This window comes from Somniosus microcephalus, chromosome 26 (genome assembly GCF_052327205.1).
Source record: "Somniosus microcephalus isolate GS21.2 chromosome 26, FLI_Smic_1.0, whole genome shotgun sequence".
Lineage (NCBI taxonomy): Eukaryota > Metazoa > Chordata > Chondrichthyes > Squaliformes > Somniosidae > Somniosus > Somniosus microcephalus.
Genome location: NC_141012.1, coordinates 3,480,041 through 3,493,794, shown reverse-complemented (window position 1 = coordinate 3,493,794; position 13,754 = coordinate 3,480,041). Strand labels below are relative to the sequence as shown.

Here is a 13,754-nt window from a genome sequence, read left to right as displayed (position 1 = left end):
CCTCCCCTGAAGGTGCTGACTCTCACTGGGGTACGGGTCCCCTCCTCTCCTGAAGGTGCTGAATCTCACTGGGGTACGGGTCCCCTCCTCCCCTGAAGGTGCTGACTCTCACTGGGGTACGGGTCCCCTCCTCTCCTGAAGGTGTTGAATCTCACTGGGGTACGGGTCCCCTTCTCTCCTGAAGGTGCTGACTCTCACTGGGGTACGGGTCCCCTCCTCTCCTGAATCTGCTGACTCTCACTGGGGTACGGGTCCCCTCCTCTCCTGAAGGTGCTGACTCTCACTGGGGTACGGGTCCCCTCCTTTCCTGAAGGTGCTGACTCTCACTGGGGTACGGGTCCCCTCCTCTCCTGAAGGTGCTGACTCTCACTGGGGTACGGGTCCCCTCCTCTCCTGAAGGTGCTGACTCTCACTGGGGTACGGGTCCCCTCCTCTCCTGAAGGTGCTCAATCTCACTGGGGTACGGGTCCCCTCCTCTCCTGAAGGTGCTGACTCTCACTGGGGTACGGGTCCCCTCCTTTCCTGAAGGTGCTGACTCTCACTGGGGTACGGGTCCCCTCCTCTCCTGAAGGTGCTGACTCTCACTGGGGTACGGGTCCCCTCCTCTCCTTAAGGTGCTGACTCTCACTGGGGTACGGGTCCCCTCCTCTCCTGAAGGTGCTGACTCTCACTGGGGTACGGGTCCCCTCCTTTCCTGAAGGTGCTGACTCTCACTGGGGTACGGGTCCCCTCCTCTCCTGAAGGTGCTGACTCTCACTGGGGTACGGGTCCCCTCCTTTCCTGAAGGTGCTGACTCTCACTGGGGTTCAGGTCCTCTCCTCTCCTATACAGTGCACCCGGATACTGAGCCCCTTAGTCCCATTCCTCATATCATTTGAATTTTTTCTTTTTAAAATATTTATCCACTTCTCTTTTAAAAGCTGTCATGGATTCTGCTTCCACCACTGTTTCTGGTCGGACATTCCCTGTCTTAACCCTCGGCATAAAAAGTTCTAATCCCTCCCTGCGTGCTATTGGTGATGAACTTCCACCAGTTACAAACTCACCAACCAGCCTGTGTGGTTTTTATAATTTAACATTGTAATCTTGAGCCCCTCTATCTGATCATTGTTCTAATGAGAAGCGGCCCAGTTTCTCTCGCCTCTCCTCTTAACCATCGATTTGCCCATGTGCGAAGTTGAGGAATTCCTGGAGCCTCAAAGGTAGACAAGGTGGTGCCTCAGGGAGCTCACCCGGTGTCCTGGCCAACATTCCTCGCTCAGCCAACACCACTGAACCCAATTAATTGGTCATTTGTCTCATTTGCGGTTTCTTTCCTTTGTGGGATCTTGCTATGCACAAATTGCCAGCCTACAGGACAGTAACTACGCTTTTGGGAGCAATTCATTGGCTGTAAAGCACTTTGAGACTTCCTGAGGATGTGAAAAGCGCTTTTTAAAGGATGTAACTATTTGCAACACCAAAGTTCTGATTGGTCCCCTTGAGCAGCAGCTCCGGGCTCAGGCTCACCAGGCCCCACTTTCGGCCTTCATGTATATCGTACTGCGCATGCGCGACCGGATCGAGGATCGAGTGCACATGCACGACTCCGCTGGGGGTATAAGGGGCGGTCTTTAGGCTCCGCCCCCATACAGTGCACATGTGCAGAAAGACTCAAGTTTGTTTGTGCAAATAATCACTCTGCTTTATAAATGCAAGTCCTTTCTCACTGCACGACCAGTGACTTGACCCAAGCTGCACCAGCAAAGGACTGAAACACATTTTGCGAGGGTTGGTGCTGGAGCACACTGGGGCCTTTCTCTCGATGCTCAATGTGTCGTGGATTGGAGCGCGAGGGACACTCAGAGCGTGCAGCAGCTCGGAGCCAAGCTGGGTCCCAGACAGCTGCCAACCCCTCTGTAACTGGCGGTTGTGGAAGTAAATTACCGGCACACACGGAAAGAGCTGAGTGCAGCCATTCAATGAGCAGAATGTTCTGGAAACCCTTCACTCAGCCCATGGAAAATTGAATAAATAAAACAGCCTTGTGTGTGCCAATGAATTTATCCGTCAGAAGGAATGTTCGTCCTTTTGGCTTCCTGTCGGTGCCTGTGTCAAGAAATTGCCAGTCAAATCACCGCATTTCTTACACTTTCCACTTCTAATTTTCACCGTGTGACCCCCGATACCGTGACCCTGTCACCGTGTGACCCCCAGTACCGTGACCCTGTCACTGCGTGACCCCCGATACCATGACCCTGTCACCGCGTGACCCCAATACCATGACCCTATCACCGTGTGACTGACCCCCGATACCGTGACCCTGATACCATGACCCTGTCACAGTGTGACCCCGATACCGTGACCCTGTCACCATGTGACCCCCCGCTACCGTGACCCTGTCACCATGTGAATGACCCCCGATACTGAGACCCCGATACTGTGACCCTGTCACCGTGTGACCCCTTATATTGTGACCCTGTCACAGTGTGACTCCGATACCATGACCCTGTCACAGTGTGACCCCGATACCATGACCCTGTCACCATGTGACTCCCCGATACCGTGACCCTGTCACCATGTGACTCCCCGATACTGTGACCCTGTCACTGTGTGACTGACCCCCGATACTGTGACCCTGTCACTGTGTGACTGACCCCCGATACTGTGACCCTGTCACTGTGTGACTGACCCCCGATACTGTGACCCTGTCACCGTGTAACTGACCCCGATACCGTGACCCTGTCACTGTGTGACTGACCCCCGATACTGTGACCCTGTCACAGTGTGACTGACCCCCGATACTGTGACCCTGTCACAGTGTGACTGAAATCCCAACCCCCCCGTTCCACTTACGCTGACTCTCACTTTGTGAGTGTGTTCAGTGTGTGTTTAGTGAGTGTGTCCTCACTGTGAATAGTGTCCATTTACCGAGCGTGTTTAGTTCGTGTGTTCAGTGTGTGATTACTTAGTTAGTGTGTGTTTCGTGTGACTGTGTTCTGTGTAGTATGAGCATATTTAGTGCACAAGTGTTTTTAGTGTGCGAGTCTGTTTAGCGTGCGAGTGTGTTTAGTGTGCGAGTGTGTTTAGTGTGCAAGTGTGTTTAGTGTGCAAGTGTTTTTAGTGTGCTAGTGTGTTTAATGTGCAAGTGTTTTTAGTGTGCTAGTGTGTTTAGTGTGCAAGTGTTTTTAGTGTGCAAGTGTGTTTAGTGTGCAAGTGTTTTTAGTGTGCAAGTGTGTTTAGTGTGCAGTGTTTTTAGTGTGAGTATGTTTAGTGTGCGAGTGTGATTAGTGTGCAAGTGTGTTTAATGTGCAAGTGTGTTTAGTGTGCAAGTGTGTTTAATGTGCGAGCGTTTTTAGTGTGCAAATGTGTTTAGAGTGCTAGTGTGTTTAGTGTGCGAGTGTGTTTAGTGTGTGAGTGTTTTTAGTGTGCAAGTGTGTTTAGTGTGTGAGTGTGATTAGTGTTTGAGTGTGTGAGTGTGTTTAGTGTGCAAGTGTGTTTAGTGTGTGAGTGTGATTAGTGTGCAAGTCTGTTTAGTGTGCGAGTGTGTTTAGTGTGCTAGTGTTTCTGGTTTACGATTGTGTTTAGTGTGTGAGTGTGTTTAGTGAGTGTGTTTAGTGTGTGGTGTTTTTAGTGTGTGAGTGTGTTTAATGTGTGAGTTTGTTTAGTGTGTGAGTGTGTTTAGTGTGCGAGTGTTTTTAGTTTACGAGTGTGTTTAGTGTGCAAGTGTGTTTAGTGTGCTAGTGTTTTTAGTGTGCGAGTGTGTTTAGTGTGTGTGTTTAGTGTGTGAGTGTGTTTAATGTGTGAGTTTGTTTAGTGTGTGTGTGTGTTTAGTGTGTGAGTGTGTTTAGTGTGTGAGTTTGTTTAGTGTGTGAGTGTGATTAGTGTGCAAGTGTGTTTAGTGTATGACTAGTGTGTGTATTTAATGTGTGAGTTTGTTTAGTGTGCAAGTGTGTTTAGTGTGCAAGTGTGTTAAGTGTGCAAGTGTGTTTAGTGTGTGCGTGTGTTTAAAGTGTGAGTTTGTTTAGTGTGCGAGTGTGTTTAGTGTGCGAGTGTTCTAGTGTGCGAGTGTTTTAGTGTGTGTGTTTTAGTGTACGAGTGTTTTAGTGTGAGTGTTTTAGTGTGAGTGTTTTATTGTGTGTGTGTTTTAGTGTGCGAGTGTTTTAGTGTGCGAGTGTTTTAGTGTACGAGTGTTTTAGTGTGAGTGTTTTATTGTGTGTGTGTTTTAGTGTGAGTGTGTTTTAGTGTGTGAGTGTTTTAGTGTGCGAGTGTTTTAGTGTGAGTGAGTGTTTTAGTGTGAGTGTTTTATTGTGTGTGTGTTTTAGTGTGCGAGTGTTTTAGTGTGCGAGTGTTTTAGTGTGAGTGTTTTATTGTGTGTGTGTTTTAGTGTGTGAGTGTTTTAGTGTGTGAGTGTTTTAGTGTGTGAGTGTTTTAGGGTGCGAGTGTTTTAGCGTGCGAGTGTTTTAGTGAAGAAGTGTTTTAGTGTGAGTGTTTTAGTGTGCGAGTGTTTTAGTGTGCGAGCGTTCTAGTGTGCGAGTGTTTTAGTGTGTGTGTTTTAGTGTACGAGTGTTTTAGTGTGAGTGTTTTAGTGTGAGTGTTTTATTGTGTGTGTGTTTTAGTGTGAGTGTGTTTTAGTGTGTGTTTTAGTGTATGAGTGTTTTAGTGTGAGTGTTTTAGTGTGAGTGTTTTATTGTGTGTGTTTTAGTGTGAGTGTGTTTTAGTGTGAGTGTGTTTTAGTGTGAGTGTTTTATTGTGTGTGTGTTTTAGTGTGAGTGTGTTTTAGTGTGTGAGTGTTTTAGTGTGAGTGTTTTATTGTGTGTGTGTTTTAGTGTGAGTGTGTTTTAGTGTGTGAGTGTTTTAGTGTGTGTGTTTTAGTGTGCGAGTGTTTTAGTGCGAGTGTTTTAGTGTGCGAGTGTTTTAGTGTACGAGTGTTTTAGTGTGTGTGTTTTAGTGTGCGAGTGTTTTAGTGTGAGTGTGTTTTAGTGTACGAGTGTTTTAGTGTGAGTGTTTTAGTGTGAGTGTTTTATTGTGTGTGTGTTTTAGTGTGTGTGTTTTAGTGTGTGAGTGTTTTAGTGTACGAGTGTTTTAGTGTGAGTGTTTTATTGTGTGTGTGTGTTTTAGTGTGAGTGTTTTAGTGTGTGAGTGTTTGTGTGTGAGTGTTTTAGTGTGTGAGTGTTTTAGTGTGTGAGTGTTTTAGTGTGCGAGTGTTTTAGTGTACGAGTGTTTTAGTGTGAGTGTTTTATTGTGTGTGTGTTTTAGTGTGAGTGTGTTTTAGTGTGTGAGTGTTTTAGTGTGTGTGTTTTAGTGTGTGTGTTTTAGTGTACGAGTGTTTTAGTGTACGAGTGTTTTAGTGTACGAGTGTTTTAGTGTGCGAGTGTTTTAGTGTGCGAGTGTTTTAGTGTGCGAGTGTTTTAGTGTGCGAGTGTTTTAGTGTGCGAGTGTTCTAGTGTACGAGTGTTAAAGTGTGTGTGTTTTAGTGTGAGTGTGTTTTAGTGTGTGTTTTAGTATGTGAGTGTTTTAGTGTGCGAGTGTTTTAGTGTGCGAGTGTTCTAGTGTGAGTGTTCTAGTGTGTGAGTGTTTTAGTGTGTGAGTGTTTTAGTATGCGAGTGTTCTAGTGTGAGTGTTCTAGTGTGTGAGTGTTTTAGTGTGTGAGTGTTTTAGTGTGCGAGTGTTCTAGTGTGAGTGTTCTAGTGTGTGAGTGTTTTAGTGTGTGAGTGTTTTAGTATGCGAGTGTTTTAGTGTGTGAGTGTTTTAGTGTGCGAGTGTTCTAGTGTGCGAGTGTTTTTGTGTGTGTATGTTTAGGTGTGTGAGTGTTTTTAATGTGATGGGCAAGAAAAGGACCATTGGTCCATCCAGCCTGTCCCACAGAATTGCAATGCTTTGTGAGTCACAATCGATACTCCCCACCCACCTGGAGCCATGGGATCTCCTGGGACAGGCGAAACACAAGGTAAAAACTCACGCCAATTCTTCTCTGACCTCCTTAGGTGATCGAAACTTATCCAGGAGACCCTTCCGGCCTTGATTAATGTTTTAGGTACCTCCCTCTTGTACGAGGTGATCACTGCCCCAGGAATTCAGCGAGTCAGTTTCTACCGCACGAGGCTGCAGTCTGTTCCACAAGTTCATTATTCTCTGGGAAAAGAAGAACCTCCCAACATACAACCTAGATCTGGCCTTACATCACTTTAATGCAAGTGTATTTCCTGTGTTCAATGATAGCGTATTAGGAACACAGAAACATAGGAACAGGAGGAGGCCATTCAGCCCCTCTAGCCAGTGCTCCAGATGGGGTCTGACCAGAGTTCTGTACAACTGAAGCATCACTTTCATCTTTAAAACCTACCTCTTTGACCAAGCTTTTGGTCATCTGTCCTACTATCTCCTTATGTGGCTCAGTGTCAAATTTTGAGTAATCGCTCCTGTGAAGGACCTTGGGACGTTTGACTTCATTAAAGGCGCTGTATAAATGCCAGGTGTTGTTGTACAGTGAGCTGAGTGTGTGTTGGGATTGCTGTGACTGTGCTGTACATGGGGGTCCAGGTACATAGATTATTAAAATGTCATGGAGAGGTACAGAAAATAATCAAAAAGGTTGATGGAATGCTGGCCTTTATAGCTAGAGGACTCGAATACAAGGTGGTAGAAGTTATGCTGCAGCTGTACAAAGCCCCGGTTAGACCACACCTGGAGTACTCTGATCAGTTCTGGGCACCACACCTTAGGAAGGATATATTGGCCTTGGAGGGAGTGCAGCGTAGGTTTACCAGAATAATACCCGGACTCCAAGGGTTAAATTACGAGGAGAGATTACACAAACTAAGGTTATATTCCCTGGAATTTAGAAGGTTAAGGGGAGATTTGAAGATATTAAGGGGCACTGATAGGGTAGGCAGAGAGAAACTATTTCTGCTGGTTGGGGAGTCTAGGACTAGGAGGCATAGTCTAAAAATTAGAGCCAGGCCTTTCAGGAGTGAAATTAGGAAACACTTCTACACACAAAGGGTGGGAAAATCAATTGTTAATTTTAAATCGGAGATTGATAGCTTTGTGTTAACCAAAGGTATTAAGGGATATGGGGCAAAGGCGGGTCTATGGAGTTAGGTCGCAGATCAGCCATGATCTCATTGAATGGCTGAACAGGCTCAAGGGCCTAAATGGCCTCCTCCTGTTCCTATGAGTGTGTTCAGTGAGCTGAGTGTGAACAGTGTGTGTTGGGATCTCTGTGCCTGTGCTGAGTGTGTGCTGGGATCTCTCTGGCTATGCTGGGAATTCTGTGCCTGTGCTGGGATCTCTGGCTGTGCTGGGAATTCTGTGCCTGTGCTGGGATCTCTGTGCCTGTGCTGGGATCTCTGGGCCTGTGCTGAGTGTGTGCTGGGATCTCTCTGGCTATGCTGGGAATTCTGTGCCTGTGCTGGGAATTCTGTGCCTGTGCTGGAAATTCTGGCTGTGCTGGGAATTCTGTGTCTGTGCTAGAATCTCTGGTTGCGCTGGGAATTCTGTGCTGGGATCTCTGGCTGTGCTGGGATCTCTGGCTGTACTGGGAATTCTGTGCCTGTGCTGGAATTTCTGGTTGTGCTGGGAATTCTGTGCTGGGATCTCTGGCTGTGCTGGGATCTCTGGTTGTGCTGGGATCTCTGTGCCTGTGCGGGGATCTCTGGTTGTGTTGGGATCTCTGTGCCTGTGCTGGGATCTCTGTGCCTGTGTTGGGATCTCTGTGCCTGTGCTGGGATCTCTGGCTGTGCTGAGATCTCTGTGCCTGTGCTGGGATCTCTGTGCCTGTGTTGGGATCTCTGTGCCTGTGTTGGGATCTCTGGCTGTGCTGAGATCTCTGTGCCTGTGTTGGGATCTCTGGCTGTGTTGGGATCTCTGTGCCTGTGCAGGGATCTCTGGCTGTGTTGGGATTTCTGTGCCTGTGTTGGGATCTCTGGCTGTGTTGGGATCTATGTGCCTGTGCTGGGATCTCTGGCTGTGTTGAGATCTCTGTGCCTGTGCTGGGATCTCTGGCTGTGTTGGGATCTCTGTGCCTGTGCTGGGATCTCTGGCTGTGCTGGGATCTCTGTGCCTGTGCTGGGATCTCTGTGCCTGTGTTGGGATCTCTGTGCCTGTGCTGGAATCTCTGACTGTGTTGGGATCTCTGTGCCTCTGTTGGGATCTCTGGCTGTGTTGGGATCTCTGTGCCTGTGCTGGGATCTCTGGCTGTGTTGGGATCTCTGTGCCTGTGCTGGGATCTCTGTGCCTGTGCTGGGATCTCTGGCTGTGTTGGGATCTCTGTGCCTGTGCTGGGATCTCTGTGCCTGTGTTGGGATCTCTGTGCCTGTGCTGGGATCTCTGGCTGTGCTGGGATCTCTGTGCCTGTGCTGGGATCTCTGTGCCTGTGCTGGGATCTCTGTGCCTGTGCTGGGATCTCTGTGCCTGTGCTGGGATCTCTGGCTGTGCTGGGATCTCTGTGCCTGTGTTGGGATCTCTGTGCCTGTGCTGGGATCTCTGGCTGTGTTGGGATCTCTGTGTCCCTGTTGGGATCTCTGGCTCTGTTGGGATCTCTGTGCCTGTGCTGGGACCTCTGGCTGTGTTGGGATCTCTGTGCCTGTGCTGGGATCTCTGGTTGTGTTGGGATCTCTGTGCCTGTGCTGGAATCTCTGGCTGTGTTGGGATCTCTGTGCCTGTGCTGGGATCTCTGGCTGTGCTGGGATCTCTGTGCCTGTGCTGTGTGCTGGTGCCGCTGGGAGCTGCTGTGGGAGGGAGCGGGGACTCTTATTGTGACACGGCGGCTCCCCCAGCCCCTTCCTCTCGCTCCTCCACACTTTGCCGTTTGACAACAACAGAGAGAAGCGGCGGCGCCGAGCAGCGGGGGAGAGAGAGGCCGGGGCGGCTCTCCAGTGTCGGGTGACGGATTGTCCCGGGTGGCTGGGAGGGGCGGCAGGAGGAGCAGGGCCGCCGCGGCCGCCGCCGAGTTGTCCCCGAGCCTGGGGCCCCGGTCATGGGCCACGGGAGGAGGAGGAGGCCGAGGCCGCGCTCCGCAAGCAACATGAGGCGCCTGGCCCCAGGTAGGTGAGGCTGGAGCGGCGGGGCAGCAGGTGAGGGCGGCGGGACCTTTGATGGCGGCCCGGGCAACATTGTATCGGCCGCCGGGCAACATTGTATCGGCCGCCCGGCAACATTGTATCGGCCGCCGGGCAACATTGTATCGGCCGCCCGGCAACATTGTATCGGCGGCTACTTTGTTGCCTTTAACCCTTTGTCTCTTGGCTTGTCTGGGTCGGGCCGGGCAGGCTCTGAGCGGATTCCCCGCCGGTTGCAGGCCGCCTCTGAGCGGATTCCCCGCCGGATTTTGGGTTCATTTTTTTTTTGCAAAGACATCTCTGATTTTTTATCGATCACCCGGGAGACAGGCCGTCACTCCCGGGGGGGGGGGGGAGGTAAGGGATGACTGACGTGGCGCTCAGCCAATCACCAGCGGGAGAGTCGGCTTTCCCTGCCGCCTGAGGCCAATCAGAGGGGAAGGGGTGGGTGCTGGGAGTTGTAGTACGGCCCCCCGTCACCTGAGACTGTGGTCAGCCCATTCCAGTCCAGGCTCCCCTCACCTGAGGCTGTGGTCAGCCACTGCTTGTGGCTCAGTGCCCACCGCACCCTGAGAGAGGGGCTCGCTAAGGCCCGAGTGACGGTGTGGGGGAGAGTTGTGGAGTCCCAGGGCCATGGGACCTCAAATAAAGGGGTTCCGGAGAGAGTGGTGACGTCCAGCACCTCCTCACACTTTGCGGCCCTTCACAGCCGCTCCACATGGTGGGGCGGTCACAAGCAGCCAATGTGTACACAGCAAGCAATGTCCCAGAAACAGCAACTAAGCATCTCCGAGGAGGCTTGATGCATACATGAGGGAGAAGGCAATAGAAGGATATGAGGGCAGGGTGGGAAGATGCCAATAGAGCAGAAGGAGGCTGGTGTGGAGCATAAACCCCAGCATAGAGCAGTTGGGCTGAATGGCCTCTTTCTGTACAGTAGATTCTATGAATGACTAGTTTCTGGTGGTATTGTTTGAGGGATGAATATTGACCAGGACACCAGGAGAACTCCCCTGCTCTTCTTCAAATAGTGCCATTGGAACTTTAACATCCACCTCAACAGGCAGACGGGGCCTCGGTAAAACGTTATGTCCAAAGCATAGCATCTTTGACAGTGTAGGATTCCGTCAATGGGAGTGTCAGCCCAGAGTATGGGCTCAAATCTGGGAGTGGGACTTGAACCCAGAGCCTTCTGACTTCAGAGGGGAGAGTGAGCCAAACGGACTGAAATGCTGAGTAGTGTAGCCTTGCGCTATGAGGAGCAAGTGATTAACCTGGGGTTCCGAGACACCTCAGAGGGGATCTTGTGGACGATTGAAAATGTCAAATGGGATAGGGAAAGTAAACCCCAAGCAATACTGTCTGACGCACCAGCCCACAGGACTGGAGGTCATGGGTCAGGGCCAGGAAGAGCAAGCTTGGCATAGATGCCACAAAGTATTTCTCTACACAGTGGCTGAGCACCAGTTGGAACTGAGTGGCCAGAAAGTGCAGCTGAGGTCGGAATACTAGGTTAATTTAAGGTGCATTTACACTGCAGGGTTGTTGTGGGAGCAAAGTAATCTAAGCTTAGCTCCGACTGTAAACCATCAGGTAGTCCGGGCCTGCCTTGAATCCGGAGCAAGTGAAGTGAGACTGCGTGTGGAGCGTGAATGCGGAGCAGTGTCAAACCTGGTTTGCAAAATGCTCAAGGCATCTGTCAGACCCCAGACATTCTTCGAACCATCTGAGCTTAATTTAAATGTTTAGAGAGCAGGGATTCTACACACCCCGCTCCCTAAATGTTTCAATTTTGATGTTTTGGAGACAGCTTTGCCTGTTTTGGAGACAGATATGCACCAAACTCTCCCAAACAGGACTGCTCAAGTTCCAGTGAGGCAGACAATGTGGAGAAATCCTGGGAGAGTTGGGCAGATATTTGAAAGAGTATCAGTCTTTGGTGTCGGCTGGATAAATAGCCAAGATTTTCAGTCCTGCACTTTACAGCATTCTTACCATTCAAGTTTGGCTATTACTTGTAGGAGATAGGAAAGACTGAGGGAGTCAAAGAAAGAAAGACTTGCATTTCTGTAGCGACTTTCGAGGTCTCGGGACGTCCCAAAGTACTTTACAGCCAATGAAGCGCTTTTTGAAGTGTAGTCAGGGTCGTAATGTAGGAAAGGAGTTCTGGAGTTCCTATCCACACAGGAGAGATTGAGTCAGGGTCACAGACAGCACAGTCAGTCTGATTTCAATAGTGGGGATGTGAGGGGAGAGAGTGTGTAGGGCGGGGGACCTGGGGCCAGGAGAAACGAGAGAGAAGCAATACCCGACTCAGAACCATCGAACAATACAGCACAGAAGAAGGCCATTCAGCCCATCTAGTCTGCGCTGGCTCTTTTGAAGAGCAATCCAGTTAGTCCCACTCCCCGGCTCTTTCCCCATATTCCTGCAATATTTTCTCCTTCAAGTATTTACTATTGAATCTGTATCCACCAACCGTTCAGGCAGCGCATTCCAAATCCTAACCACTCGTTACGTATAAAAAAAAGTTTCCTCCCGTCGCCTCTGGTTCTTTTGCCAATCACCTTAAATCTGTGCCCTCTGGTTACCGACCCTCCTGCCACTGGAAACAGTTTCTCTTTATTTACTCAATCTAAACCCTTCATGATTTTAAACACCTCTATCAAATCTCTTCTTAACCTTCTCTGCTCCAGTGAGAACAACCTCAGCTTCTCCAGTCTCTCCAAATAGCTGGAATCCCTCATCCCTGGAACCATTCTAGTAAATCTCTCCTGCACCCTCTCCAAAGCCTCACGTCCTTCCTAAAGTGTGGTGCCCAGAATTGGACACAATACTCCAGCTGGGGCTGAACTAGTGTTTTATAAAAGTTTAGCATCACTTCCTGGTGTTTGTACTCTCTGCCTCTGTTTATAAAGCCCAGGATCCCACAAGGAACATGGGAACAGGCGGAGGCCATTCAGCCCCTCGAGCCTGTTTCACCATTCAATGAGATCATGGCTGATCTGCGACCTAACTCCATATACCCGCCTTTGCCCAAATCCCTTAATACCTTTGGTTAACACAAAGCTATCAATCTCAGATTTAAAATTAGCAATTGATCTAGCATCAATTGCTGTTTGCGGAAGAGAGTTCCAAACTTCTACCACCCTTTGTGTGTAGAAGTGTTTCCTAATTTCACTCCTGAAAGGTCTGGCTCTAATTTTTTGACTATGGCCTAGTCCTAGAATCCCCAACCAGCGGAAATAGTTTCTCTCTACCAGCAACTACAGGCCAGTCAGTTTAACCTCGGTAGTGGGGAAGCTTTTAGAAACGATAATCAGGGACAAAGTTAACAGTCACTTGGACAAGTGTGGATTAATTAAGGAAAGCCAGCACGGATTTGTTAAAGGCAAATCGTGTTTAACCAACTTGATTTAGTTTTTTGATGAGGTAACAGAGAGGGTTGATGATGGCAATGCGGTTGACGTGGTGTACATGGATTTCCAAAAGGCATTTGATAAAGTGCCACATAATAGGCTTGCCAGCAAAGCTGAAGCCCATGGAATAAGAGGGACAGTGGCAGCATGGATACAGAATTGGCTAAGTGACAGGAAACAGAGAGTAGCGGTGAACGGTTGTTTTTCGGACTGGAGGAAGGTATACAGTGGTGTTCCCCAGGGGTCGGTACTAGGACCACTGCTTTTCTTGATATATATTAATGACTTGGACTTGGGTGTACAGGGCACAATTTCAAAATTTGCAGATGACACAAAACTTGGAAGTATCGTGAACAGTGAGGAGAGTGATAGACTTCAGGTAGACATAGACAGGCTGGTGGAATGGGCGGGCACGTGGCAGATGAAATTTAACGCAGATAAATGTGAAGTGATACATTTTGGTAGGAAGGACAAGGAGAGGCAATATAAACTAAAGGGGGGGCATGACCAGAGAGACCTGGGGGTATGTGTGCACAAATCATTGAAGGTTGAGAAAGCGGCTTAAAAAAGCATACGGGATCCTGGGCTTCATAAATAGAGGCATAAAGTACAAAAGCAAGGAAGTTATGATGAACCTTTATAAAACACTGGTTCAGCCTCAACCGGAGTATTGTGTCCAATTCTGGGCCCCGCACTTTAGGAAGGATGTGAAGGCCTTGGAGAGGGTGCAGAAAAAATTTACGAGACTGATTCCAGGGATGGATAGACTAGAGACGCTGGGGTTGTTCTCTTTGGGGAAGGTTGAGAGGAGATTTGATAGAGGTGCTCAAAATCATGAGGGGTCTAGACAGAGTGGATAGAGAGAAACTGTTTCCATTGGCGGATGGGTCGAGAGCCAGAGGACACAGATTTAAGGTGATTGGCAGAAGAACCAAAGGCGACACGAGGAAAAACTTTTTTGCTCAGCGAGTGGTTAGGATCTGGAATGCACTGCCTGAAAGGGTGGTGGAAACAAATTCAATCGTGGCTTTCAAAAGGGAATTGGATAAGTACCTGAAGGAAACAAATTTGCAGGGTTACGGGGAAAGGGCGGGGGAGTGGGACTGGCTGAAGAGCTCTTGCAGAGAGCCGGCACGGGCTCGACGGGCCGAATGGCCGCCTTCCGTGCTGTAACCATTCTATGATTCTACCCTATCTGTTCCACTTAATATCTTAAAATATCTGATCAGATCACCCCTTAACCGTCTAAATTCTAGGGAATACAACCCTAATTTGTGTAATCTCTCCTCGTAAC

At 49.1% G+C, this 13,754-nt stretch overlaps 1 protein-coding gene across 1 annotated transcript in view; it reads left to right on the top strand.

The window, feature by feature from the left end:
- The first annotated feature begins 8,756 nt into the window (after window positions 1-8,756).
- Window positions 8,757-13,754, top strand: part of bcl9l (bcl9 like) — a 175,752-nt gene continuing 170,754 nt past the window's right edge. Inside the window, exon 1 of the mRNA XM_085968219.1 lies at window positions 8,757-9,026. The gene's annotated coding sequence lies outside the window, so the exon portion shown is untranslated. The remainder of the gene's footprint in view (window positions 9,027-13,754) is intronic.